This window comes from Entelurus aequoreus, linkage group LG05 (assembly GCF_033978785.1).
Source record: "Entelurus aequoreus isolate RoL-2023_Sb linkage group LG05, RoL_Eaeq_v1.1, whole genome shotgun sequence".
NCBI lineage: Eukaryota > Metazoa > Chordata > Actinopteri > Syngnathiformes > Syngnathidae > Entelurus > Entelurus aequoreus.
This window is the reverse complement of record NC_084735.1, coordinates 17,653,591-17,661,090: the sequence shown is the minus strand read 5'-3', so window position 1 is coordinate 17,661,090 and position 7,500 is coordinate 17,653,591. Positions and strand designations below refer to the sequence as shown.

Below are 7,500 nucleotides of genomic sequence, written 5' to 3'. Positions count from 1 at the left end.
CGCCATTACACATTTCCCCAAGCTACGGAACGGGCCAAGGGTCAAAATTACCGCTGTTAAAAGAACTTATAGTTAACGCGTTATTATCGCGTTAACTTTGATAGCCCTAATATTTCTATATGTATGTATACATGTATATGTCTATTTGTATACATTTGTGTGTGTGTGTGTGTGTGTATATATGCAAATGATTGTATATGTAATGTATATGTATATTCTGTGCAGAGGATTGAGAAATGTAGTTTATTTTCAGATTAGCCAACGCAAAAGAGGCAGAAAAAAAATTAAACCCATCAAATAAGCGGTAGAAAATGGATGAATGGAAGTTTTTGCTCGATATCGTCACACGTCACAGCATTATTGTGAAAATGATGAAACCGCAATACCGCGGTACCTACAATACCGTTATATCCCTAATATATACGTTTATACACACATAACGAGTCAACTCATGTGATTAATCGCAAAAATGTTCACATTAATCATGTATCCCTGCAGATTAATCAATAAATTAATTAGTATTTCTTCAAATATTTTTTTACATTATTTATTAACATTGACTGGTTACTTGAAAGGTGGCGTGTGGGTAATATAATGTTGCTTAGAATAATGTAGTAGTAGTGATATTGTACAAGTAATATATTTTAAGTAATGTAGTAGTAGTGATATTGTACAAGTAATATAGTGTAAGTAATGTAGTAGTAGTGATATTGTACATGTAATATAGTGTAAGTAATGTAGTAGTAGTGATGTACATGTAATATAGTGTAAGTAATGTAGTAGTAGTGATATTGTACATGTAATATAGTGTAAGTAATGTAGTAGTAGTGATATTGTACAAGTAATATAGTGTAAGTAATGTAGTAGTGAAATTGTACAAGTAATATAGTGTAAGTAATGTAGTAGTAGTGATATTGTACATGTAATATATTGTAAGTAATGTAGTAGTAGTGATTTTGTACATGTAATATATTGTAAGTAATGTATTAGTAGTGATATTGTACATGTAATATATTGTAAGTAATGTAGTAGTAGTGATATTGTACAAGTAATATAGTGTAAGTAATGTAGTGGTAGTGATATTGTACAAGTAATATAGTGTAAGTAATGTAGTAGTAGTGATATTGTACAAGTAATATAGTGTAAGTAATGTAGTAGTAGTGATATTGTACAAGTAATATAGTGTAAGTAATGTAGTAGTAGAGATATTGTACATGTAATATAGTGTAAGTAATGTAGTAGTAGTGATATTGTACAATTAATATAGTGTAAGTAATGTAGTAGTAGTGATATTGTACAAGTAATATAGTGTAAGTAATGTAGTAGTAGTGATATTGTACAATTAAAATAGTGTAAGTAATGTAGTAGTAGTGATATTGTACAAGTAATATAGTGTAAGTAATGTAGTAGTAGTGATATTGTACAAGTAATATAGTGTAAGTAATGTAGTAGTAGTGATATTGTACAAGTAATATAGTGTAAGTAATGTAGTAGTAGTGATATTGTACAAGTAATATAGTGTAAGTAATGTAGTAGTAGTGATATTGTACAAGTAATATAGTGTAAGTAATGTAGTAGTAGTGATATTGTACAAGTAATATAGTGTAAGTAATGTAGTAGTAGTGATATTGTACAAGTAATATAGTGTAAGTAATGTAGTAGTAGTGATATTGTACAATTAAAATAGTGTAAGTAATGTAGTAGTAGTGATATTGTGCAAGTAATATAGTGTAAGTAATGTAGTAGTAGTGATATTGTACAAGTAATATAGTGTAAGTAATGTAGTAGTAGTGATATTTTACAAGTAATATAGTGTAAGTAATGTAGTAGTAGTGATATTGTACAAGTAATATAGTGTAAGTAATGTAGTAGTAGTGATATTGTACAAGTAATATAGTGTAAGTAATGTAGTAGTAGTGATATTGTACAAGTAATATAGTGTAAGTAATGTAGTAGTAGTGATATTGTACAAGTAATATAGTGTAAGTAATGTAGTAGTAGTGATATTGTACAAGTAATATAGTGTAAGTAATGTAGTAGTAGTGATATTGTACATGTAATATAGTGTAAGTAATGTAGTAGTAGTGATATTGTACATGTAATATATTGTAAGTAATGTAGTAGTATTAGTAGTGATATTGTACAAGTAATATAGTGTAAGTAATGTAGTAGTAGTGATATTGTACAAGTAATATAGTGTAAGTAATGTAGTAGTAGTGATATTGTACAAGTAATATAGTGTAAGTAATGTAGTAGTAGTGATATTGTACATGTAATATAGTGTAAGTAATGTAGTAGTGATATTGTACAAGTAAAATAGTGTAAGTAATGTAGTAGTAGTGATATTGTACAAGTAAAATAGTGTAAGTAATGTAGTAGTTAGTGATATTGTACAAGTAATATAGTGTAAGTAATGTAGTAGTAGTGATATTGTAAAATTAATATAGTGTAAGTAATGTAGTAGTAGTGATATTGTACAAGTAAAATAGTGTAAGTAATGTAGTAGTAGTGATATTGTACAAGTAATATAGTGTAAGTAATGTAGTAGTAGTGATATTGTAAAAGTAATATAGTGTAAGTAATGTAGTAGTAGTGATATTGTACAAGTAAAATAGTGTAAGTAATGTAGTAGTAGTGATATTGTACAAGTAATATAGTGTAAGTAATGTAGTAGTAGTGATATTGTACAAGTAAAATAGTGTAAGTAATGTAGTAGTAGTGATATTGTACAAGTAAAATAGTGTAAGTAATGTATTAGTAGTGATATTGTACAAGTAATATAGTGTAAGTAATGTAGTAGTTAGTGATATTGTACAAGTAATATAGTGTAAGTAATGTAGTAGTAGTGATATTGTAAAAGTAATATAGTGTAAGTAATGTAGTAGTAGTGATATTGTACATGTAAAATAGTGTAAGTAATGTAGTAGTAGTGATATTGTACAAGTAATATAGTGTAAGTAATGTAGTAGTAGTGATATTGTACAAGTAAAATAGTGTAAGTAATGTAGTAGTAGTGATATTGTACAAGTAAAATAGTGTAAGTAATGTATTAGTAGTGATATTGTACAAGTAATATAGTGTAAGTAATGTAGTAGTAGTGATATTGTACAAGTAATATAGTGTAAGTGATGTAGTAGTAGTGATATTGTACAAGTAATATAGTGTAAGTGATGTAGTAGTAGTGATATTGTACAAGTAATATAGTGTAAGTGATGTAGTAGTAGTGATATTGTACAAGTAAAATAGTGTAAGTAATGTAGTAGTAGTGATATTGTACAAGTAATATAGTGTAAGTAATGTAGTAGTAGTGATATTGTACAAGTAAAATAGTGTAAGTAATGTAGTAGTAGTGATATTGTACAAGTAATATAGTGTAAGTGATGTAGTAGTAGTGATATTGTATAAGTAATATATTGTAATTAATGTAGTAGTAGTGATATTGTACAAGTAATATAGTGTAAGTAATGTAGTAGTAGTGATATTGTACAAGTAAAATAGTGTAAGTAATGTAGTAGTAGTGATATTGTACAAGTAAAATAGTATAAGTAATGTAGTAGTAGTGATATTGTACAAGTAAAATAGTGTAAGTAATGTAGTAGTAGTGATATTGTACATGTAATATATTGTAAGTAATGTAGTAGTAGTGATATTGTACAAGTAAAATAGTGTAAGTAATGTAGTATTAGTGATATTGTACAAGTAATATAGTGTAAGTAATGTAGTAGTAGTGATATTGTACAAGTAAAATAGTGTAAGTAATGTAGTAGTAGTGATATTGTACAAGTAAAATAGTATAAGTAATGTAGTAGTAGTGATATTGTACAAGTAAAATAGTGTAAGTAATGTAGTAGTAGTGATATTGTACATGTAATATATTGTAAGTAATGTAGTAGTAGTGATATTGTACAAGTAAAATAGTGTAAGTAATGTAGTATTAGTGATATTGTACAAGTAAAATAGTGTAAGTAATGTAGTAGTAGTGATATTGTACAAGTAAAATAGTGTAAGTAATGTATTAGTAGTGATATTGTACAAGTAATATAGTGTAAGTAATGTAGTAATAGTGATATTGTAGAAGTAATATAGTGTAAGTAATGTAGTAGTAGTGATATTGTACAAGTAAAATAGTGTAAGTAATGTAGTAGTAGTGATATTGTACATGTAATATATTGTAAGTAATGTAGTAGTAGTGATATTGTACAAGTAAAATAGTGTAAGTAATGTAGTATTAGTGATATTGTACAAGTAAAATAGTGTAAGTAATGTAGTAGTAGTGATATTGTACAAGTAAAATAGTGTAAGTAATGTATTAGTAGTGATATTGTACAAGTAATATAGTGTAAGTAATGTAGTAATAGTGATATTGTAGAAGTAATATAGTGTAAGTAATGTAGTAGTAGTGATATTGTACAAGTAATATAGTGTAAGTGATGTAGTAGTAGTGATATTGTACAAGTAATATAGTGTAAGTGATGTAGTAGTAGTGATATTGTACAAGTAATATAGTGTAAGTGATGTAGTAGTAGTAATATTGTACAAGTAAAATAGTGTAAGTAATGTAGTAGTAGTGATATTGTACAAGTAATATAGTGTAAGTAATGTAGTAGTAGTGATATTGTACAAGTGAAATAGTGTAAGTAATGTAGTAGTAGTGATATTGTACAAGTAAAATAGTGTAAGTAATGTATTAGTAGTGATATTGTACAAGTAATATAGTGTAAGTAATGTAGTAGTAGTGATATTGTACAAGTAATATAGTGTAAGTGATGTAGTAGTAGTGATATTGTACAAGTAATATAGTGTAAGTGATGTAGTAGTAGTGATATTGTACAAGTAATATAGTGTAAGTGATGTAGTAGTAGTGATATTGTACAAGTAAAATAGTGTAAGTAATGTAGTAGTAGTGATATTGTACAAGTAATATAGTGTAAGTAATGTAGTAGTAGTGATATTGTACAAGTAAAATAGTGTAAGTAATGTAGTAGTAGTGATATTGTACAAGTAATATAGTGTAAGTGATGTAGTAGTAGTGATATTGTATAAGTAATATATTGTAATTAATGTAGTAGTAGTGATATTGTACAAGTAATATAGTGTAAGTAATGTAGTAGTAGTGATATTGTACAAGTAAAATAGTGTAAGTAATGTAGTAGTAGTGATATTGTACAAGTAAAATAGTATAAGTAATGTAGTAGTAGTGATATTGTACAAGTAAAATAGTGTAAGTAATGTAGTAGTAGTGATATTGTACATGTAATATATTGTAAGTAATGTAGTAGTAGTGATATTGTACAAGTAAAATAGTGTAAGTAATGTAGTATTAGTGATATTGTACAAGTAATATAGTGTAAGTAATGTAGTAGTAGTGATATTGTACAAGTAAAATAGTGTAAGTAATGTAGTAGTAGTGATATTGTACAAGTAAAATAGTATAAGTAATGTAGTAGTAGTGATATTGTACAAGTAAAATAGTGTAAGTAATGTAGTAGTAGTGATATTGTACATGTAATATATTGTAAGTAATGTAGTAGTAGTGATATTGTACAAGTAAAATAGTGTAAGTAATGTAGTATTAGTGATATTGTACAAGTAAAATAGTGTAAGTAATGTAGTAGTAGTGATATTGTACAAGTAAAATAGTGTAAGTAATGTATTAGTAGTGATATTGTACAAGTAATATAGTGTAAGTAATGTAGTAATAGTGATATTGTAGAAGTAATATAGTGTAAGTAATGTAGTAGTAGTGATATTGTACATGTAATATATTGTAAGTAATGTAGTAGTAGTGATATTGTACAAGTAAAATAGTGTAAGTAATGTAGTATTAGTGATATTGTACAAGTAAAATAGTGTAAGTAATGTAGTATTAGTGATATTGTACAAGTAAAATAGTGTAAGTAATGTATTAGTAGTGATATTGTACAAGTAAAATAGTGTAAGTAATGTATTAGTAGTGATATTGTACAAGTAATATAGTGTAAGTAATGTAGTAATAGTGATATTGTAGAAGTAATATAGTGTAAGTAATGTAGTAGTAGTGATATTGTACAAGTAATATAGTGTAAGTGATGTAGTAGTAGTGATATTGTACAAGTAATATAGTGTAAGTGATGTAGTAGTAGTGATATTGTACAAGTAATATAGTGTAAGTGATGTAGTAGTAGTGATATTGTACAAGTAAAATAGTGTAAGTAATGTAGTAGTAGTGATATTGTACAAGTAATATAGTGTAAGTAATGTAGTAGTAGTGATATTGTACAAGTAAAATAGTGTAAGTAATGTAGTAGTAGTGATATTGTACAAGTAATATAGTGTAAGTGATGTAGTAGTAGTGATATTGTATAAGTAATATATTGTAATTAATGTAGTAGTAGTGATATTGTACAAGTAATATAGTGTAAGTAATGTAGTAGTAGTGATATTGTACAAGTAAAATAGTGTAAGTAATGTAGTAGTAGTGATATTGTACAAGTAAAATAGTATAAGTAATGTAGTAGTAGTGATATTGTACAAGTAAAATAGTGTAAGTAATGTAGTAGTAGTGATATTGTACAAGTAAAATAGTGTAAGTAATGTAGTAGTAGTGATATTGTACATGTAATATATTGTAAGTAATGTAGTAGTAGTGATATTGTACAAGTAAAATAGTGTAAGTAATGTAGTATTAGTGATATTGTACAAGTAAAATAGTGTAAGTAATGTAGTAGTAGTGATATTGTATAAGTAATATATTGTAATTAATGTAGTAGTAGTGATATTGTACAAGTAATATAGTGTAAGTAATGTAGTAGTAGTGATATTGTACAAGTAAAATAGTGTAAGTAATGTAGTAGTAGTGATATTGTACAAGTAAAATAGTATAAGTAATGTAGTAGTAGTGATATTGTACAAGTAAAATAGTGTAAGTAATGTAGTAGTAGTGATATTGTACAAGTAAAATAGTGTAAGTAATGTAGTAGTAGTGATATTGTACATGTAATATATTGTAAGTAATGTAGTAGTAGTGATATTGTACAAGTAAAATAGTGTAAGTAATGTAGTATTAGTGATATTGTACAAGTAAAATAGTGTAAGTAATGTAGTAGTACTGACAGAAGAGTCCAAAGCCCAAAACTCTTTTTAAACTTTCTTGCTGATTTTAACACGCCAACAGCAGCACTCGCCAGTCAAAACAACAACAACACTTTCTCATTATGCCCCAAGGTCGATTATGACGAGGAAGATGCATTCATGAAACCCGGAATTTTGATCGCCAAACATTACAACCCAAGCGAGTCGCTTTTTGCACATTCTTTTATGTTCTGTATTGTGACAATGATGATTGTTTTGGCTTTTTACTTCTTATTTTTGAAAGCAGTCCCCAGCTATCATTTATTGAAACTAGTAAATAACATGATAATAATAAATAAAACGCTGTATGGCGCTGTTATACAAGTCTAGTATTGCTTAGGATGTAAACATGCCTATAATATGTAGAGCAATGAAAAACTGCAAGTAGTG

General features: G+C 26.7%; 1 long non-coding RNA gene across 2 annotated transcripts in view; it reads left to right on the top strand.

The window, feature by feature from the left end:
- LOC133649632 (uncharacterized) overlaps positions 1-7,500 on the top strand; it is a 32,359-nt gene that overhangs the window by 24,618 nt on the left and 241 nt on the right. The gene's annotated exons all lie outside the window — the stretch shown is intronic.